Source organism: Pongo abelii, chromosome 6, assembly GCF_028885655.2.
Source record: "Pongo abelii isolate AG06213 chromosome 6, NHGRI_mPonAbe1-v2.0_pri, whole genome shotgun sequence".
Taxonomy (NCBI): domain Eukaryota; kingdom Metazoa; phylum Chordata; class Mammalia; order Primates; family Hominidae; genus Pongo; species Pongo abelii.
The window spans coordinates 16,570,888-16,593,961 of record NC_071991.2 but is presented as its reverse complement, the minus strand read 5'-3'; the positions used below and the strand labels follow the sequence as shown (position 1 = coordinate 16,593,961).

At 43.3% G+C, this 23,074-nt stretch overlaps 1 long non-coding RNA gene across 2 annotated transcripts in view; it reads left to right on the top strand.

The window, feature by feature from the left end:
- Positions 1-22,810, top strand: part of LOC129060290 (uncharacterized) — a 116,572-nt gene extending 93,762 nt beyond the window's left edge. Inside the window, exons 7-10 of one of the 2 annotated variants that reach the window (XR_008526864.1) lie at positions 18,748-19,002; positions 19,322-19,514; positions 20,860-20,965; positions 21,526-22,810. This is a non-coding gene — a long non-coding RNA (uncharacterized LOC129060290). Of the gene's footprint in view, positions 1-18,747; positions 19,003-19,321; positions 19,515-20,856; positions 20,966-21,525 lie in introns of both variants that reach the window. The other variant, XR_008526861.1, reaches the window with a different exon arrangement.
- Positions 22,811-23,074: the final 264 nt, after the last annotated feature.

Below are 23,074 nucleotides of genomic sequence, written 5' to 3'. Positions count from 1 at the left end.
GGGCATAGAAGCATCTCTGGGCTGCCTATTTTACTCTCATTTCCTCGGGAAGAATTCATATTTGATCTCTTGGTGTGCAAATGGGAATTAGAGCTTCTCATGCTCTGTTTTTGAAATAGGCAAAGGGTGTCAGCCTAGATGGCACACACACAGTTGAGCCATATCCAACCAATGATCTGATCTTTAACAGTGAACAGCCCCCGGTCTTTAGAAAAGCAACAGAAATTCTATAACAGGAAGACAAAAACCAAGGCAAGCATCTTCCCTTCCCTGAGGAATTTCTTGTCTACAGATTTAGTCTCGGGGATGGGAGGAAGGTCCTCATAGATCTGTTTACTTTTATTTGCTTATGTGATGAATGTTGTGATGTTGTAGGCTTGAAATGGGGAATTTATATATCCTGATTTTTAAAAACGTATCTTTAACCAAAAGAAAACACAGAGTTGAGAGACAGCAGGCACCTGAAGAGGGAAGTTGGTCTTTCACAGAAGTCTGGACATCAGAAAGGTAAAAAGATGTTGAAAAGACATTTTTTTTTTCCTTTTCCCTCCCCGCCAACGTGTTGAATGGCTGTTAGGAGACTGGGTTGAAGAATAGGGGACCTCCGAAGCCTTCCTCTGTTAGTTTAGCCACATGCAGGGTTTTGTATTCTTTGCCCCGGGAAGGGTTAAAAGAGGCCGTAATGGTGATGGGGGAAAAAATAGAATAGATGTTTTACCTTCCAGTCTTGGCTGATGTTCAATTAAAGGTAGCCCTTTTGATGCTGCACAGGGCCCTCTGTGTGTTGCAAGGGGCAAGTTATTAGGAATGAAATTGATGCAGGGCAAACGAGCCTCAAAATTGGGGTTTAGCCTGGGAGAGTTCTTGGCTTTGCCCAGAAAAAAATTCAAGGAGGAGCCGGTAGTGCTAGGCAGCAACTTTTGAGGCAGCAGGGCACAGCAGCAGCAGAGGTCCTGGTCCTTGCAGAGCAGAGCTACCCCATAGGGAGTGTGCCCAGAGTAGCAGCTCAGAGGCAGGGCTGCAGTCATACTTATACCCACTTTTAATTATATACAAATTAAGGGGTGGATTATGCAAAGATGTCTAGAAAAAGGGTGGGGTGGTAACTTCCGGTGTTGCCATGACAGTGACAAACTGACATGGCACTGGTGATGTCACTACCCAGTAACTACTTTTTTTTGTTTTTGAGACAGAGTCTCACCCTGTTCCCCAGGCTTGAGTGCAGTGGCACGATCTTAGTTCACTGAAACCTCCACCTCCTGGGTTCAAGTGATTCTCCCGCCTCAGCCTCCCAAGTAACTGGGATTACAGGCACCCACCACCATGCCTGGCCAATTTTTGTATTTCTAGTAGAGACAGGATTTCACGATGTTGGCCAGGTTGGTCTCGAACTCCTGACCTCAGGTGATCCGCCTGCCTTTGACCTCCCAAAGTGTTGGGATTACAGGCATGAGCCACCGCGCCCGGCCCCCAGTAACTACTTCTTAATGAGACTATGTGGCCCTTTCTGTATGGGAGGAAGTGGTGATGGTCAGGGAAGCTAGAAACCCAGAAAATAAATTAAACTAGCATTTTCTCTTTCACAGCATAAATTGCTTTATTTTCTCTCTCCAATGATTTTTCTTTTTAATGTTTAAGTGTTTCTTGATACAATATAGAGCATATGGGGGAAGTGACTGATGGGAGAGCTAAAGCAGGCAAAATGCACAAGACCCCAGAGCATCTTGTGGTACCAGAAAGTTAGGAAGTGCTGGCCAGGAATGGTGGCTCATGCCTGTAATCCCAGCACTTTGGGAGGCCGAGGTGGGTGGATCATTTGAGGTTAGGAGTTCGAGACCAGCCTGGCCAACATGACGAAACCCTGTATCTATTAAAAATACAAAAATTAGCCGGGCAGCGGTGATGCATACCTATAATCCCCGCTACTTGGGATGCTGAGGCAGGAGAATCACTGGAACCCGGAGGGGGCAGAGCTTGCAGTGAGCTGAGATCACGCCACTGCACTCCAGACTGGGTGACAGATCGAGACCCTGTCTAAAAAAAAAAAAAAACAAAAACAGGAAGAGCCAAAAACGATACGAAACAAAACCAAGTAGCCGATCAAGTATACACAACAACAACAACAAAGAAAACTGGGGTATGTTGAAAGGGCACAAGAACCAATGCTGAAGGAGCTCCCAGTGTCCAGAAGTGGCATTAGATAAAAATCCAAACTACAAAATAAATATCCATGAGTTCACGCTGACATACGTACATAATGGAATGAATAAATGAGGGAACAAGAGACAACTCTTCACTGCAAAAGAATTCCAAGACATAAATGTAGAAGGAAATAGAACAAGGGAAATAGAAAATCACTTAGAACACCACAGTAATAATTGCTGCAGGCAAGATTCACTAAAGGAGCCTAAAATCAGTGGACAAAAGTTTAAGGAGAAACATATTTTGCATACTCTGAAAGTATCTCTCCAAAACTAAATATTATGAATTGAAAAGCAAAAAATATCAACTTTACAGTAGAGAAATCCTCCAGATACTACATAAAGCAAATGATTGTTTCTGTCCCTTCCTTTCCTTTCCTTTCTTTTCCCTTCCTTCCTTCCTTCCTTCCTCCCTCTCTTCCTTCCTTCCTTCCTTCCTTTCTCCATAAGTTATTGGAGTACAGGTGGTATTTGGTTACATGAGTAAGTTCTTTAGTGGTGATTTGCAAGATTTTGGTGTACCCATTACCCAAGCAGTATACACTGCATCATATTTGTAGTCTTTCATCCCTCACCCCTCTCTTACTCTTCCCCCCAAGTCCCCAAAGTCTATTGTATCATTCTTATGCCTTTGCATCTTCATAGCTTAGCTCCCACATATCAGTGAGAGCATAGGATGTTTGGTTTTCCATTCCTGAGTTACTTCACCTAGAATAATGGTCTCCAATCTCATCCAGGTCACTGCAAATGCCTTATTGCTATAAAAAGTAGTAACGTCAGATACTCCAAGATATCATGCACTGAGAAAAGCATGTCACCTTACTGATATTTTTCCCTGATAATGGATAACCTCAATCTAATCATAAGAATACATCAGACAAATCTATATTGAGGAACTGTCTACAAAATAACTGAGTGTCCAAGTCGTGAAAGGCAAGTAGATGCTTGTCACAAGTTGAAGGAGATGAAGGAGACATAACAAGTAAATGTAGTGTGAATTCTGAAGGAGAGAAAAATATTAATGCAAAAACTAGGGAACTATGAATAAAGTCAGTAGTTTAGTGAGTAGTATTGTATCTAATGTTAATTTCTTCATTTTGACAATTTTACCATGGTTATGCCAGAGGCCTGTGAACCAGAGCAACTCCATCTTGAATAGGAGCTGGGTAAAATGAGGCTGGGACCTGCCGGGCTGCGTTCCCAGACTGTTGAGGCATTCTAAGTCACAGGATGAGATAGGAGGTCTGCAGAAGATACAGGTCATAAAGACCTTGCTGATAAAACAGTTTACAGTAACGAAGCTGGCTAAAACACACCAAAACCAAGATGGTGACAAGAGTGACCTCTGGTTGTCTTCACAGCTACACTCCCACGAGCGCCATGACAGTTTACAAATGCCATGGCAATGTCAGGAAGTTACCCAGATGATCTAAAAATGGGAAGCATGAATAATCCATCCTTTGTTTAACATATCATCAAAAAATAACCATAAAAATGGGCAACCAGCAGCCCTTGGGGCTGCTCTGACTATGGAGTAGCCATTCTTACATTCCTTTACTTTCTTAATAAACTTGCTTTCACTTTACTCCATGGACTTGCCCTGAATTCTTTCCTCACGTGAGATCCAAGAACAATGTGGCACATATACACCATGGAATGCTATGCAGCCATAAAGAAGGATGAGTTCGTGTCCTTTGCAGGGACATGGATGAAGCTGGAAGCCATCATTCTCAGCAAACTAACACGAGAACAGAAAACCAAATACCGCATGTTCTCACTCATAAGTGGGAGCTGAACAATGAGAACACATGGACACAGGGAGGTGAATATCACACAACAGGGCCTGTCAGGGGGTGGAGGGCTAGGGGAGGGATAGCATTAGGAGAAATACCTAATGTAGATGACGGGTTGATGGTTGCAGCAAACCACCATGGCACCTGTATACCTATATAACAAACCTGAACGTTCTGCACCTGTACTCCAGAACTTAAAGTCTAATAATAATAATAATAAAAGAACCCTCTCTTGGCATCTAGATCGGGGCCCCTTTCCTGTAACAGTTATGCAGAATGTTAACAATGAAAGACACTGCATGAAAGCTATCCTTGAACTGTCCTCTAAGTCTATAACGATCTTTAAATAAAAAGTTAAAGCTAAAATAGAGCAGGAAGATAGTGTCGGTAATTTCTCTGCATGACTGTAAATGCTTCAGTGCTATTATCCTGCAGTTGAAGGCATGATGTCTGTTTAAAGAGTAAGATGTCCCCACCTCAGCCTGACGCTTAGAATTCTCCAAGTGTTTCCACAATGATCTTCCCATTTGAACCTCTCAGCAGTGTGAGTGGTAAGTATGGAGTTGATGCTAATATTTTTAGATTGGGAAACAGATGTTTAGGGAGAATGAATGATTTATTCATGGAGTCCAGATTTCCTGGCTTCAAGTTCTGTGTTCTTGCTAAGCCAGGCAGCTTGCCAGGACTCCTCTCTGTCCATATTTTCTAGCCAGGAAGGAGTCACCATCTTGGATTTGAAATCCAGCTATTATTCTTTACTCTCTAAGTATATGCCAAAGCACCTGGCTTTAACCTTGCTTGAGGATGCCACAAATCCAGTCAAACTCATGCACAGAGTTTTACTCCCCAACAACTTTGCAATCATCCGAAAGGGTGAGGGTATAAGCCTTCTTTCATCCTGATATTGCATTGGAAAGAACCCCACAATTTCTGCAAGTCTGAGAGCCTTATTTGCATGTACCTAGAAAGCTTTGGCTAACACTTTTAACCACCTGATCAGCGAACAGAGCCACAGCATGACAGCGTCGATTAAAGTTTTGGATTTTTGGATAATTCAGGGTTTCTGTATTTCAAAAACAACTTTGATAGTGGCAGTATTTTGGGCAAGGGATGTGGGTATTGGGAGAGATAAGAGTTTCTGTGGGCTAGAATTCAAACATGCACTATTCATTCCCATGCTTTGATGTGGTGACTTCACTTGCCACTGCTACCTACATCTAATTTGAGGCTATAAGCAAGTTTATTGGCAGTCTGGATTTAAAAAAAAAAGAAAAGAAAGTGCCTTCTACCGTGCTATAGAGACCTTTCTTCCCTTTCTCAAAACAAGCCTTGGTGAGAGAGAATAGCATCTGTGTTCATTAGCTTGGGTTTCTGTAACAAAGTACCATGAACTGACGGGCTTACCTAATAGAAATTAATTTTCTCACAATTCTGGGGGCTAGAAGTCTGAGATCAAGATGTCAACAGGATTGGTTTCTTCATTTCTTCTGAGGCATCTCTACTTGACATGTAGATGATCATCTTCTCTCTGTGTCTTTATATTCTCTTCCCTTTGTCTGTGTTCAGATTTCTTATTTATTTATTTATTTATTTTTTTAAGGGACAGGGTCTTTCTCTGTCACCCAGGCTGAAATGCAGTGGTGCAATCATAGCTCTCTGCAGCCTTAAACTCCTGGGCTCAAGATCCTCCTGCCCCAGCCTTCCAAGTAGCTTGGACTACAGGTATGCACCACCACGCCTAGTTAATGTTTGTCTTTTTCACAGAGATAGGGTTGGAGTCTCACTATGTTGCCCAGGCTGATATTGAACTCCTGACCTCAAGTGATTCTCCTGCCTTGGCCTCCCAAAGTGCTGGGATTCCAGGTGTAAGTCACCATGCCAGCCCTTATTCTTATAAGAACACCAGTTATATTGGATGAGGGCCCACTCTAAAGACCTCACTTTAACATAATTAACTTTAAAGTCCCTGTCTCCATATACCATCATATTCTGAGGTATTGGGGTGAGGACTTCACCATATAAATTTTTGGAGGACACAATTCAGCTATAATAGCACCTTTGTTACCAACAAGCAGGCAATCAACCAAAAACACCCAACTAGGTCTTGGGAGACCTTGGTTCTAATCTCATCATATATGCATTCGGGGTCTGAGTTTTTTAACCCAGAAAACAGGACTGATTAGTTTGCAAATGGAAGTTGAAGAGAAGGTAGTAAGTGAAGGGAAGGTTTAAATTATTTAGAGTATACATGAGGTGCATCTGAGGTGTCTTTAAGTTCTAATAGTCTTAAATACATCCTTCAGCATTCACACCACCAATTTAAAAGACAATCAAGAGGTATGAGGCCGGGCATGGTGGCTCACACCTATAATCCCAGAATTTTGGGAGGCTGAGGCAGGCAGATCACCTGAGGTCAGGAGTTTGAAAACATCCTGGACAACATGGCGAAACCCCATCTCTACTAAAAATACAAAGATTAGCCAGGTGTGGTGGCATGTGCCTATAATCCCAGCTACTCCGGAGGCTGAAGAAGGAGAATCACTGGAACCGAGGAGGCAGAGGTTGCAGTGAGCCGAGATCATGTCACTGTATTCCAGCCTGGGCGACACAGCAAGACTAGCTCAAAAAAAAAAAAAAAAGGAAATATGAATGACCATCACAATAGTCTCTTGGAAGTGAATCCAATGAGAACAAAATACTTTGGAGGAGACTTCCATTCCTCACTGATATTACCCCAACAAAGTCCCAACGATTCCCTATCCTCTGTGGCCACCATTGGCATTCTTCAGCTTTGGTGCAGTACCAAGGTGGGTACTCAAGGGGGCCTCAGCTTGCAGTTGCTGTAACCACACCCTGACTCCACCATGAAGTTGCCCATATGGGGTGATCTTGGTGCCATTGAACATCCCACAATATTTATCTCATAACACTCTTAAGCTAGTCATGGTGTTGCTTTATCATATTGCTGTGGAGGGAGATTGCTGTTTCCTAACAATGTGAGCTGGAGCCCCCCACATGAGAGCCCCCTCCCATATGAACCCCCCACATCCACCCAAAAGACATTCACTCTGTTTCCTTGCAGTATATCTTACACTCCAGCTCACTATTCAGCCCATGTTATCAGTTTCTGAGAGTTCACCCTTCCCAAGAGGGTCAGAATAGATTTTCCTAGGGCTCAGACCAGAAGACAAAGACAATGTGAGTAGCTATTCTAAAATGCAGGTTTCATTATTACTCAGGGATAGTGGGGTCAACAGATAAGGAGATGACTGTCATCGTAAAGATAGGTTGTTACTCACCGTTCCCCAGGGGAAGGACATGCCACCCCGGACAATGCAGGCAAACACTAGGGCTGGCCATGAGACAGAGGCAGCAAGGGAAAAATGTGGGCAAAAGCCTTTATTGTGGTGTCTGCAGGAAGCAATGGGTGAAGCAGGGTAGGCAGGCTTAGGATTGGCTAGTTAGAATAATTTCAACAGGCTCTGGGGTGTAGGGGCTGGCACCTGGCCCTGTGGTAATTAAGATAGGGAAGTATTGGCCTGGAGTGGTAAGAGCCATATAGAGGAGGTGGTTGAGTATAAGCTGTGGATTGGTGGGTTTCCACATGAAAGGCACATCTGCAGACCAACCATTTACTATCCCTAAGAAGGCCAAGGGAGGTAGCTCACACCTGTAATCCTAGAGCTTTGGGAGGCCAAGGCAGGAGGATTGCTTGAGGCTAGGAGTTCAAGATCAGCCTGGGCAACATAGTGAGACCCTGTCTCTACAAAAAAAATTTTTGAAAAACTAGCCAGATGTGGTGGCTTTTGCCTGTGGTCCCAGCTACTTGGGAGACTGAGGTGGGAGTATACTTCAGCCTAGGAGGTTGAGGCTGCAGTGAGCAATGATTATGCCACTGCAGTCTAGCTTGGGAGACAGAGTGAGACCCTGTCTGTATCAAAAAAAAAAAAAAAAAAAAAAAAAAAGGCCGGGTGCGGTGGCACACACCTGCAATCCCAGCACATTGGGAGGCCGAGACGGGCAGATCACAAGGTCAGGAGATTGAGATCATCCTGGCTAACATGGTGAAACCCTATCTCTACTAAAAATACAAAAAATTAGCCAGGCATGGTGGTAGGTGCCTGTAGTCTCAGCTACTTGGGAGGCTGAGGCAGGAGAATGGCGTGAACCTGGGAGGTGGTGCTTGCAGTGAGCTGAGATTGTGCCACTGCACTCACTCCAGCCTGGGTGACAGAGCGAGACTCCTTCTCAAAAAAAAAAAAAAAGGCTTGCCCTGTGGGTTGAAGTCTCCCAGTAAGGCCAGTAAGGCCAGTAATGCCCCAGATACCAAAACATCAGAATAAAAAGACATGCTTAGTAAGAGGCACCCACAATTGCCCCTTTCCACAAATTGTTGCTTGGTGTCCTGAACAGGACTGAGACATTGCTACTCTCTCCTCCCTCAACAGATTGAGACTCCATGATTAGCAGGGGAAGGGTGGGGGCTGTTAGGGCCTAGAAGCATGTGATTTATCAGTCCTACTTAGTTCACCAAGTAGGAAACAGTAGATTCTGTCAAAGGTCTAGGGGAATGGCAGGTCACCTTTTAGGAGGGTGACAATCTGCCCTTGCTCCCTTCCCACTTCTGCAAAGCCAATGGGGCTGCAACATGGGAGGGAGGGGAGAGGTCTAAAGCTTCCACAGAGAAGGAGCTATCTAGGGAAACTAGCAGAGTTGCAGGGCAATGAAGTCAGAGGAAAAGCAAGGAAAAGGAGAGAAGACAAGCAGGGCAGGGTGTTGAAGGAACTCCATCCCAAATCTGGACATGGGTGTGGTAAACATTGACCTTCCAGGGCCCAGACACTGTGAAGAGATGCAAGAGATGCAGAGATGTACAGAGATGCAAGATGTGCAGAGATGCAAGAGGACTGCCCTTCCTGAAAAGAGCAGACCAGCAGCAGTGTTGTGTGTTGTTTGACAGTCAGCTCTCGAACCCAACTGAAAATCAGAAAAAAGAAGTTGGATCAAGGTGGAGTATAGTTTATTACAGTGAAAGGGTAGAAAGCAGAATCAGTGATTAGGTGAAGTCCAGAAAACTAGACAGACGCTTCCAGAGCCCCCTCCCAGACCCCGGGAGCATGGAGCTATCAGGGGAAGGTCCAAGTAGACAAGGTTCCTGCGATGTCTTCCTTTTGCATGCCAGTGCCTTGGGAAAGTGGAAGAAGCTGGGAAACATAAGTGACCTGTGCCAAAGAGAGATAGCCTGGGCATCAGAGGAAGTATTTAAAGGTGCTAATGTTGCAATGAAAGTTATACAGCTGTTCATTCACAGAACCAATGAGTACCTACTATGTGCTTGGTATTAGGCCATAGGAAAATAGTGATGAGTGAAGCTGGTGTGGTTCCTGCCTAGTGCTTAGAGTGTTTCGCTGCAAAGCCCGGTCCTGAACCCTCAGGTAGAGAGCTTCCTAGTGTCCTCAAATGCCGCAAGCTTGTGGGTGATCACTCTCAACATCCTGACCTTCTCAGTAGCTCCAGGAACACCACTTGGAGAAAGCCAAATGCTTATTCTATATAGCTGGACCACAGCTGGGGCCAAAGCAATGTTACATTTGTCATGACTTAAAAGATGCCTACTCTGAGCCAGTTGCTGTGCTTTAGATCTATTAATGCCACCCAAAACCCTGTGGAAAAAGTTTGTTTGTTTGAGATAAGGTCTTGCTCTGTTTCCCAGGCTTGAGTGCAGTGCTGCAATGACTACTCATTGCAGCCTCAACCCACTGGGCTCAAGCAATCCTCCCACTGCAGCCTCCCCTATAGCTGGAACTACAGGCGTGCACCACCATGCCCGGCAGGTGAGGTCTGTAGAGATGAGGTCTCACTTTGTTGCCCAGACTGGTCTTGAACTCCTGGGCTCAAGCAATCCTTCTGGCTCGACCTCCCAAATTGTTGGAATTATAGGCATGAGCCACCACACCTGACTGTCAAGTAAGAGCTTAATCCTATTTTATGGATAAAATAACAGATTCTGGAACATTTGAGCAAGTTGCCAAAGGTCACCCAGAAGAAAAAGTAATTCAAACCCAGCATTATCCAACTCTAAAGCCAGTGCTCTTTGTAAATCGTCAGGCATCTCATGAAGATCCTTAATACAAATGGAAGAGGAATCTGAATTGCTAACCTGGTTCAATCATTCCAACTGCTAATAGGTGTTACGTCTCTTTCTAAGTGTGTAGATGTTTGCTTCTTAGTAGCATTTTGACTCACAGCTAATTAAATAATATGGAGGCACCCAAAAGATGAGTGTGTAATTTCCAGTTTTAATTTTTTTAATGAATAAATAACAAGTCTATTCTTTATTTATCTAGTTTAGAATGTTAATGAGTAGCTCCCCCTTCTAATTTCAAAGCTGAGTATTTAAGGGAACCTGACACTTCATAAATATCGAACTGTGAGGTTTCATGTGTTAGTTTTATATAAACATTGGAATTGGGTAATTACTTTCCCTGCTATTCATTAAAATTCAAAATTAGATAAACAATAAGCAGAAATGTTTTTGTTCATTATTATTCATATCAAGTACTTTGCTTATTATACCCTTACTTCTTTTTATGATTTCTTTTGTGCACTGTCCTTTCTCTTTGAGCATTGCCAAAAATGGTCCATTTTGTGGAAAAAAAAAAACTCTCTGATTTTTCTTTGGCTTCCTTTCATTGTTTAAAAAATCAGCTGAATCATCATTTCATGTACAGGAATGGTGGTGTCAGAGAAAGAAATGTAGGCTCAAAGCTGTAAGAGCTTTAGTCTCGGTCTCAGGTCAATCACTAATTTGTGGTGGGGTCTCCAAGGCATGTAACTTACTCTAACTGGGCTCCTGTTTCCTCATCTGCAAGAGGAGGAATTTGCACTGATGATCCTTCATTCATTTTTTGTGTCTGTGTGCATATATGTGCCAGGCGAGGTACTAGATGCTGGGGTTCTAGTGGTGCAGAAGAGATGACTGAAGTTTCTACCACCACAAAGCTTCATCCAATAGCCGCACAAACAACAGTAAGATCACAATTATGTTCACTGCATTTTAAAAAATTACATAACTTGTGAACCATTTTAATGAGGTATGGACATAGAAAGATGAGGGGAGGGATCCGTGCAAGAAGGGATACTTGAATTGCTGTCTGAAAGGATGAGTAGACACTAATTAGGTAAAGAAAGAAGTGTCAGGAGCCCGGAACAGATTGAGCAAAGGTCCTCTGGCAGGAGGGGCTAAAAGGCTCATTTTCCAGAGAAAAAGAGAGAGAAGAATTAAACTACGAGATGGGGCTAGAGAGGAGAGGCCTGCTCAGACGAGCCGTATAAAGGCGCTTGTCTTCATCCTAAAAGCAGTGGAGATGCGTATCAGAATATATATGAATCATATTTCCTTGGAAAATGGTCTTGTTAGAGGTTAGATCCATTTAGTTTGGGTTTCTCTCCTTCCACTAGATCTTTGGAGCCAGCCACCTGAGTGGTTTTGCTTGTGAGGCTATCTTAGGGATGTAGGCTCTAAGGATAGTTTGTAAGTTTATCACTGTTAAAAGAAAAACTTCAGCCATATGAAATTTAAAGCAGTTTAATGGAGCAATGAACCATTCACCAATCAGGCAACCCCCAGAATCACAGCAGACTCAGAGAGACTCCAGGGGTGCCTTGTGGTTAGAACAAATTTATAGACAAAAAAGTAAAGTGATGTAGAGGAATCGGAAGTGAGGTACAGAAACAGCTGGATTGGTTACAGGCTGGCATTTACCTTATTTAACACAGTTTGAACACTCAGCAGTGTATGAATGGTTGAAGTACGGCGGCTGGGATTGGCCAACACTCAGTCATTGTTACAAGTTCATACTCCTAAGTTAGGTTTTCAATCTTGTCTACCTATTAAGTTAGGTTGCAGTTCATCCACAAGGACTTAAATATAGAAGTACGGAGTCCTTCTCAGGCCATATTTAGTTTACTTTAACATCAGTAAGTACCAGGTCTCAAGCGGGTCAAGTCAGTGGACCCTAGAGCTCAGATATGCCCACTCCTTCCCCTTGCTTCTCCTTTGTGCCCTCTGTGGCTTTGCATGAAGAAAACCTTGAGGAAAATACAGCTCTGCACAATCAAGAAATTGTTATGAGGCGCTCCCCCAAAAATGATTTCGTGAACCTGAAACTGGGGCTTCAATAGCAGTCCTCCAGATCTGTAATTTCACACATACTAACCCGATTCTCCTAGCAATGGATGAAGGCGCTAAAAACACACTTTCTTTCATTTATATCTAATAAACTACATTTCATATTTCAGGATACTTTGCTTGGTATAATCTGCTTGTGATTTTTATTTTATTTTTTAAGAAGGAAAGGGATGCAGAGCCGAGATTATCCCTGGCAGTTTCCCTTGGGGAAAATGTGCTTCTGGAAACAGGCTGTTCCCTGAATCTTGATCATCAGCCTTTGGCCACAGAGGCTGTTTTTCATACACTGAGACTCAGGGAGGGCTCAAAGAGAGACTTGAGGGATAGTTCATTTCCAGGACCTGTTTTGAAGAGGGCCATGGAAAACACTCCAGGCTCAAAAGTAACTGCAGTTGATGAGGAAACTGAGAATAGCTTCGAAGTCAAGTATCTCTGTGTGAACAGCAGCTGAGGTGGGAAGAACTGTAGCATTGGAGTGCCCCCAACCTATCAAAATCTCCTGGAAACGTTTTACAAATGTAGATTCCTGTCTCATTTCTGTGGACCTCTTTGGCTGATGGATAATGAGGTCAGGGACTCAATATATTTTTTTCCACCTTTATTGAGGTATAATTCACAAATAAACATTGTATGTATTCAAGAAGTACAATGTGACAATTTGGTATATGTGTACACTGCAAAATGATCAACACAAGCTAATTAACATATCCATCATCTCACCTTTCTTTTCTCTTTTCTTTTTTTCTTCTTTTTTTTTTTCTGGTGAGAAAACTGAAGATCCATCTTTTTAGCAAATTTCAAGCATACATTCCACTGCATGTATCTTTATACTGTGCATAAGGTCTCCAGAATTTATTCATTCCCTATAACTGGAAACTTTGTATCCTTTGACCAACATCTCCCCACTGTCCCTCCCTCCAGCTCCTGGCAACCAGCATTCTACTCACAGTTTCTGTGAGTTCAGCTTTGTTAGATTCTGCACATAAGCAAGATCACGTGGTATTAGTCTTTTTGTGGCTGGCTTATCTCACTTAATACAATGTCCTCCAGGCTTGTCCATGTTGTCAAAAATAGCAGACTTTTCTTCTTTTCTAAAATTGAATAATTATCTATCTATCTATCTATCTGTCTATCTATCTGTCTATCTGCCACATTTTCTTTATCCGTGCACCCATCGATAGGCATTTTGGCTGTTTCTGTTTTATGGCTATTGTTAATGATGCTGCCATGAACATGATCTCTCCTAGATACTGACTTCTTTTCCTTTGGATAAACACCCAGAAGTGGAATTGCTGGGTCTGGCCGACAGACATATAAAAAGATGTTCTTAACTTCACTAATCATCAGGGAAAAACGCAAATCAACACCACAAGGACCTATCACCTCACACCAATTAAGAATGGCTGTTCTCAAAAAGACAAAATATAGCAAATATTGGCGCGGATGTGGAGAAAAGAGAACACATTTAAACTATTGGTGGGAAAGTACATTCATACAGCCATTATGAAAAACAATATAGAAGGTCCTCAAAACTTTTAAAAAGGATTTGATATTTTTAACAAGCTTCCCAGGTGGATTTAATTTGAAAAATGTTCTACCTCCTCTGATAAAAACTATGTCACCTTCCATATCTTAGTATCTATCGTAAATAACGCTGCAATGAACGTGGGTGTACAGACAGCTCTTTGAGCTATTGATTATGTTTCTTTTGGACATATATATCCAGAAGTGGGATTGCTAAATTACATCCAAGATATGAAATCAACCTACGTGCTCATCGGTGGATGAATGGACACACACACACACACACACACACACACACACAAACACACACCATCACCTCATATTCTTTACCCATTTATTCATTGACAGGCACTTACTATATATATATACCTACACAGTGGAATATTATTCATCCTTTAAAAAGAAGGAAATCCTGCCATTTGTGACAATATGAACAAATCTGGAGAACATTATACCTAGTGAAATAAGCCAGACACCAAAAGTCTGGTACAACATCATCTCACTTACATGTGTAATCTAAAAAAGTTGACCTCATAGAAACAGGGAGTAGAATGGTGGTTGCCAGGGGATGGGAGAAGGGGTAAATTAGAAGGTGTTGGTCAAAGTGTACAATGTTTTGGTTATGCGTGATGATGAACTCTGAAGGTCTAATTCACAGCATAATGACTGTAGTTAAAAATGGTAATATTGGCCAGGTGTGGTGGCTCACACCTGTAAGCCCAGCACTTTGGGGGGCCTAGGTGGGCCGATCACAAGGTCAGGAGTTTGAGACCAGCCTGACCAGCATGGTGAAACATCGTCTCTACTAAAAATACAAACATTAGCCTGGTGTGGTGGTGCGTGCCTGTAGTCCCAGCTATTTGGGAGGCTGAGGCAGGAGAATCACTTGAACCCGGGAGGCAGAGGTTGCAGTGAGCTGAGATGGCACCACTACACTCCAGCCTTGGTGACAGAGCAAGATTCCAACTCAAAAAAAAAAAAAAAAAAAGGTAATGTTATATAATTGAAATTTTCTAAGAGGGTAGACCTTAAGTGTTCTCCCACACAAAAAAGAGAAGAAAACAAAGAAGAAAATGGTAACAATGTGAAATGATCGAAATTAATTAGCTTGTGGTGATCATTTTGCATGTAAGGTATATCAAAGTGTCACATTGTATACCTTGAATATATACAATGTTTATTGTCAATTATACTACCCTAAAGTTTGGGAAAAACAAAGCAAAACAATTTCAACTTCCAGGACAGAAACTCTTTTGTTCTTTCTTGCAAGAAGAAAGGGATGTTAGGAGCCACAAGGACGAGGGAACTATTTCAGAGTGCTCATTTCAATTGAGAAGTCAGAGGTATTTTTCCCTGAGTTTCTCTTGGCCACCTGCGGCCCTTCTTCCTTTGCCCCAGAGCTCAGCTTCTGTTTGCTCCTGATGAGATCTTGAGAAATTGTTAGTGGGCTGCTACTCTGGTACATGCTGTCCTCACATGGGCCTTCTGGTGGCAGCTATGGGAGTTTCAGAATCAGACCAATTTGGGCTGAAAAACCTCATTCTTATTATATTTTTTAATTTTAATTTTTTGAGACAGAGTTTCGCTCTTATTGCCCAAGCTGGAGTGCAATGGTGTGATCACAGCTCACTGCAACCTCCGCCTCCTGGGTTCAAGCGATTCTCCTGCCTCAGCCTCCTGAGTAGCTGGGATTACAGGCGCATGCCACCACACCAGCTAATTTTTTGTATTTTTAGTAGAAACAGGGTTTCACCATGTTAGCCAGGCTGCTCTCAAACACCTGACCTCAGGTGATCTGTTCGCCTTGGCCTCCCAAAGTGCTGAGACTACAGACATGAGCCACCACGCTCCTCCCAAAACCTCATTATTTTTTAAATCAACTTTATTGAGATACAATTTACAAACAATAAATACACCTATTTTAAGAATACAGTTTTGGCCAAGTGCAGTGGCTCATGCCTGTAATCCCAACATTTTCGGAGGCCAAGGCAGGAGGATTTCTTGAGGCCAGGAGTTCAAGACCAACCTGGTCCACATAGTGAGAATCCATCTCTACAAAAAATAAAAAATCAGCTAGGCATGGTGGTGCTTGCCTGTAGTCCCAGCTACTCAGGAGGCTGAGGTGAGAGGATTGCTTGATCCTAGGAGTTGCAGGCTGCAGTGAGCTATGATCATGCCACTGCACTCCAACCTAGGCAACAGAGCAAGACCTTGTCTCAAATAAATGAATAAAAAGAATACAGTTTGATGAGTTTTGAAAAATAGATAGCATTTGTAACCACCACTATTTGTGACCCTCCTCAATCACCCCACTCCTCGATACCCAACCCCTGACCTTCTTTCTATCACCGTAGACAAATCTGCCTCTTCTTGAACTTGATGTAAATAGACTCACTTTTTTTTTTGTTTCTGGCTTTGTTTTTTCACTGGACATATGTTTTTAAAATTCACCCATGTTGAGCATGCACCAGTACTCTGTTCTTTTTTGTTCCTGAATCACATTCTACCGGATGCATACAGCACAATTGGTTCATTCATTCACTTGTTAATGAATATTTGGGTTGGTTTCATGCTATAAAACTGCTGTGAATGTTCAAGTACAGTCTTTGTTTAGACTTATGTTTTCATTTCTTTTGGGTCCGTACCCAGAAATGGAAGTCTGGTTCATATAATAACTGTATGTTTAACTCTCTAAGAAATGGCCGAAATATTTTCCAGAATGACTGTACCATTTTGCAAGCCCATCAGCAAGACTGAAAGTTCCAGTTGGTTTACTTCCTCACCAATACTTGGTATTGGGTATTGCCAGCAACCTCTGCCTCCTGGGTTCAAGCAATTCTCCTGCCTCATCCTCCCCAGTAGCTAGGATTATAGGCATGCACCACCATGCCCGGGTAATTTTTTGCATTTTTAGTAGAGATGGGGTTTCACGATGCTGGCCAGGCTTATCTCAAACTCCTGACCTCATGATCTGCCCGCTTCACGCTCCCAAAGTGCTGGGATTACAGGCGTGAGCCACCGTGCCCGTCCTCGCCAGTCTTTTTAAATTGTAGTCCTTGTGATTTTAGCCATCGTAATGTCCATTTTAGCTCATCACACATCACCCAATTTGTGATGAGCAAATTTCTGTCAACTTCTCTAACCTATATTTTTCTTACTTCTCACAAAAGGGGATATCTTGTTAATAATTGCTTTACAGATGAAATGAGAAAATTTGTATTAATTTATATGATACATAGCAGGTGTTCAACTAATATTAGCCCCACTTCTCTTGGTAGCATTTCTCAAGCATACTACATATTTTCTCAACCATACTACACATTTTCACAACTAGGGATCTTTGAAAAATACAGCCCACACCATACAATACAGGGACTTTCACTAGATCAATTTTGTTAGAATCTCTGGGGATACGTGCCAGGCACTGCTGTGTGAGAAGGAAGCCTCCTCGGCCTCTGCATGGGGCCCAGCCTTCAGCAGCATCACTTTAAAGGACTGTGACTGTTTTTGACCTTGGTATTTACAGTTTGTATGTGTGTGAATGAGGGAAATGGCAGTGAGGCCCACTCACTGCTGCAGTGACCTTTCCAGGCAGGCTGGCCACAGACAGACACGTCTGCAATTTCCGAGGAATCTGCGAGGTGGAAATGGGATTTGCAGTAATCAGGTCTCCGACACAACAGGCTGTGTCAGCAGGCATGCCTGCTGCAGGATGATGGAGATCACAGGCAATCAGCTGCAGCAGGCAGGCGAGGCAGCTGCAGTTCACTTTGTCGCTTCTTAGGCTGGCTTTGTGTGGCTTAATGAGGCTTTCCCTGGCTTTGCTTTGCAGCCAGCTGGCAAGGCGGTGGGATCAGCCTCAGGGTGCTGCTCAGGCTCCCTTCTGAAGATTGCATTTATGCTCAGAGCCCATCAGCGATCATCTGAGAATGATAGAAAGGGAGACTCAAGTCTACCCCTTCCCTTCAAAGCAAGAGACCCCACCAACTGGCAGCAGGTTATGAATTGGCCTTCCTGTGGCTGCAATTTCTGGAGAGAGTTTTTTGTTATTGTTTAGGTGGAGTTTTGCTCTGTCGTCCAGACTGGAGTGCAGTGATCTCAGTTCACTGCAACCTCCACCTCCAGTGCTCAAGCAATTCTCCTGCCTTAGCCTCCCAAGTAGCTGGGATTACAGGCACTGCCACCACACCTAGCAAATTTTTATTTTTTGTAGAGATGGGGTTTCGCCGTGTTGGCCAGGCTGATATCGAATTCCTGACCTCAGGTGATTTTTCTTTCTCAGCCTCCCAAAGTGCTGGGATTAGGGGCTTGAGCCACAGCGCCCGGCCTCTGAAAAGACCTTTAATATAATTCTGAATAGCTTTGTGATTTTCCAGAAGGACAATGTACCCAGGATGGAGAATAACTTCCCCAGACTTAAGGTTGCAACATCTTCATTTGTATACCTTCTTCCTATACCTGGCCTCCTGTGTAATAGATCCTGGGTACATGTTATGTGAATACAACTGAGTTGAAATCAGAATTTCTAGAAGATCTGGATATTTTATACGCAGTGCTCTAATGGAGTCAGGTGTATTAGGGTGATGATATCGACCTTGGCTCTGTGGCGTGCTCCCTGCCTGCTTTCTCCTTCCATATCTACAGCTTATGCCCAGCCCTTCTACTGCAATATCAGCTTCCAGGGGCTCCACCACAGTGCTCCAGATAAACCCTGCTGCCTATGAAATGTGCTCTGTGCTACAACCTCTCCCTTTATCCATCTCCTCTTCAAAATTTGTCTGCCCTGAGTCTCATGGCTTCACATGCCCTGCCAAATAATAAAATAATCTGAGCAATAAGATATCAGTGCTTTTCTCCCATTGGATCCTTGGGGAAGACAGTGCATTTTCAGGCACCCAGAATGTGCATGGAGAACTTGCTTGGAGAATGATGGAGGGTGGAGTTTCACCATCTCCCTCCATTCCAATTAACTACTACTGCATCGCTAACCACTCCCATTTCAGTGGCCTAAAATAACAGTCTTTTGTTATGTTTACAGACTCAATGGGGCAGAGATTTGGAGAGAAACAGTGAAGATGGTTTGTCTCTACTCTATAATGTCTGGGACCACAGATGTGAAGTTTCAAATGGCTGAGGGTGACTCTGATGGCTGGGGCTGGAATGATCTGGAGGATTCTACACTCACAAATCTGGGGCCTGATGTAGAATGACTCAGAGGTTGGCCTCTTCTCAGAAAGTCAACCAGAGCACCCACACATGGCCTTTCCAAGTGGCTTGGGCTTTTTTACGCATGGTGAGTATCCACACATGGCCTCTCCACGTGGCCTGGGCTACCTTACAGCATGGTAAGCACCCACACATGGCCTCTCCACGTGGCTTGGGCTTCCTTACAGCATGGTGGGGCAGAAATTTGAACAAAAACAGTGAAGATGGTTTCTGACCAAATTTCCCTGTGTGGCAGAAATTTAGACAGAAACAGTGAAGATGGTTTGTCTCTGCTCTATCATGTCTGGGACCACAGATGGGGTTTCAAATGGTTGAGGGTGACTCCAGTGGCTGGGGCTGGAACAACCTGGGGGATTCTACACTCACAAATCTGGTGTCTGTTATAGAATGACTCAGAGGTCGGCCCCCTCTCAGAATGTCTACCAGAGCACCTACGTATGGCTCCTCTACATGGCTTGGGCTTCCTTACAGTATGGTGGACACCCCCACATGGCTTCTCCACATTGCTTGGGCTTCCTTACAGCATGGTGGGCACCTACACATGGCCTCTCCATGTGGCTTGGGCTTCCTGACGACATGGTGGGTACCAACATGTGTCCTCTCCACGTGGCTTGAACTTCCTTATGACATGACCCACACATGGATTCTCCACATGGCTTGGGTTTCCTTATAGCATGGTGGACACCCACAAGTGGCCTCTCTACATAGCTTGAGCTTCCTTATGACATGAACTAAGCTCAAGAAAACTGACCTCTTCACGTGGCCATGTGTGAGCACCCACACATGACTTCTATGTGTGGCTTAAACTTCCTTATGACATGGTGGGCACCCACACATGGCCTCTTCACATGGCTTGGGCTTCCTTATAGCATGGTGGCCTCCTTGTGGTCAGATTCCTTATATGAAGCCTTAGAGTTCTAAGAGCTACTCAGAAGCACTAAAAGACAGAGAAGGTGACTTTCCCGTCTACTAGTATTCAAAGCAATTGCAAACCCTCCTAGATTCAAAATGTGAGGCATGTCCCCCACCTCTCAATAGGAGGAGTGCCCTATAATTTGTACTTTAGAGCCTCTACTCCCTTAACTCAACCTTTTGGTGCGAGGCTGCTCAGCTGGAGAAGAGCAGTGGATTGAGAGACATCAGCCCAAAGCTCCTTGCAACATACTCCCTGCTCCCCTCCCAGAGTCTCCCTGGAAACCCCCAGTGACAGCTCTCACAACCTATGCTGATGAATTCCAAGGGAGGCAGAAATGATTGTATTTCAATCCCACCATGAGAAATTTGGATTTGATTTTCTCTTTTTCAATTGGAAGGCAGAGAGGAGCCTCCTGCAGAGGGCAGCTTTAAGAATGCTGTTCTGGGGTGATCAGAAGGGTGATGATGAGCTGAGTTCAATGGCGAGGGATCACCATGGGCAGGGAGACAAATGAGATGACCGTGTGCAGGCTGAGCACTAGGGTGGTATCTGTGTATACAGAGAGGAGAAAAGGGACACAACTTAGAGCCCAAAGAACAAGATAAAGGAGGGAGCAGAAATTTTCTAGAAAGAAAAGGACCCTCTAGCAGATCACACAGCTCAACTCTGGGGGCAGGTTAATGAGTCTGTGTAGACAACATTGCTGCGCCCTGCTGAATGGCTGTGAATCACTGTGGCATCTCAGTCCCACAGAAATTACATCAAAAACAAGTTAGCTGGTCCAAGCCTCCCCTTGCTAATGAGACCCAAGTGTGAGGGTTCTTCACTCCTCCACCTTCATTGTCTAGGAAACTTATGAATTTTTAAGCATATAGAAAGCACATTGTTTGTGATTATGTTAGACCTTCAAAAGAAAGCATGAACATAAATTTTGAGATGAATAGCTGAGTGCTGGAAGCCTGCCTCTCTGCTTGACTTCAATAACTTATCTCAATGAATCCCCAGCAGAAAGCATCTTACATACTTCAGTTCTTGAGAAGATGAGACATGAATGCTGGGGAATTATAAGACAGAGGGGCTTTATTGCAACAGTGAACAAGCTGAAAATTACAAGGTAATGGAATCTCAGTGGGAAGTCCTTGTACCCTGCCATTAGCTAACTCAGACAGTGATTGCTACAGAATCGACCAGGGTTATATAAACGCCGTACAAGGTTTCTGTACTTTGCATCCTCATCTGGCTAAGCCCAGAGATAATCGCATTTGAAGGCAGAGGGTACACCTGGCTGCCAGGAGCTTTGACTTTATAGGAAAAGTTTGCAGAATGACCTGCCTCAAGAATCCTTTATCCTATTGGAGATGATTTCTTTTTGGACTCTTGTAGTGCATTAGAGCTAAATAGTGTTTAGAAAAGGTGGAATGGCTGGGTCAGGCCTGGGAGGAGATACATATCTCTAAGGATTTCTGTGGACTCTGCCTCCTTTGTGGGATCATTGAGCCACATGACAGTCTGAGCAGGGTCTCCAGTGAAGGGTGTCTCTCCTGTGGCTTTGGCATCAGTAGGAAATACACATGGCCTCATTATGGGATATGCAACCACAATAACACTAGAACAAGTTTGTATAGCGGGTACTGGATTGGTGCTCTACACGTCTTTTTCTGACCTTTCCAACAGCCTCACCAGACAGGTGATCTTAGCCCCATTGGACAGAAGAAGAGAGAAAAGTGCATCATCTCAGTGCACAAGACATTTAGATTACATCATCCCATGAGATACTGTTTTCTACACTTAGTTTCTTTGAGGATAATCTTTATGAATTACCCTATCTATGTGTATTAGTCAGTGTTCTCCAGAGAAATAGAACAGCATATATATGTCAATCTATCTATCTATCTATCTATCTATCTATCTATCTATCTATCTATCCATCTATCTACTATCTATCTGTCTATCATTTGTCTATCTACTACCTGTCTATCTACTATCTATCTATCATCTATCTATCTACCTGTCTATCTACTATCTGTCTATCATCTATCTATCTACCTACTATCTATCATCCATCTGTCTATTATCTATCTACTATCTATCTATCATCTATCTATCTATCTACTATCTATCATCTATCTACCTATTATCTATCTTCTATCTATCTATCTATCTATCTATCATCTATCTGCCTGTTTATTATCTATCTATCTACCTACCTACCTATCTATCTATAATAGGAATAGGCTCATAAAATCATAGAGTCCAGGAAGTCCCATAATCTGCTGTCTACAAGCTGGAGAAGCAGGCAAGTTGCTGGCATAATTGAATCTGAGTCCAAAGCCCAGAAAACCAGGAGCACTGAAGTCCGAGGGAAAGAGAAGACGGATGCCCCAGCCCAAACAGAGAAATGTGAATTCCTCCTTCCTCTGATTTTTTGTTCTATTTGAGGCCTCAAAGTCTTGAATGATGCCCACCTACATTGGTGAGGGTGGATCATTTTTACTCAGTCTACAGATTCAAATGCTAATCCCTTCTAAAAACTCCCTCATAGACGCCCCCAGCAGAAGCGCTTCCCAGCTATCTGGGCATCCAAGTTGACACATTAAAAACAAGCTATCACACTCTGCACTATCCAATCACCCCTCAGTATCCATGAGGGATTGGCCCCAAATCCATGGATTTTATAGATACCAAATCCACTGACGCTCAAGTTCTTTACATAAAATAGTGCAGTATTTGCATTTAATCACCACACATCCCTCTGTATACTTTAAGTAGCCCCTAGATTACTTATAATGCCTAATACAATGTAAATGTTATGCAGATAGTTGTTATACTATACTGTTTAGGGAATTATGACAAGAAAGCAAGTCTGGACATATTTAGAACAGACACAACCATCCATTTTTTTCTGAATATTTTCAATTCTTTTTTAGTTGAATTTACCAATACAAAACCCATGAATATGAAGGGACGACGATATTTTTCTTTGTTATTTACCTTTGTAACTTTAAATCAATTTGCCCATCTTTCCTAGGCTTAGTGTAGTTAAACACAGCAAAGGGGTGAGGCGCAGCAGCCTCGGAGGAGTTGGGCACTGGACCAGGTCCCATTCTACTTGGGTGAAGTTGACTCAAGTAGGAAGCAGAGTTCATGAGAAAAAGCCCAGAATCACATTTGTGTGGCATCTGCAAATTTGTGATGAGATATGAAAAATATGGCAGACTTCCCT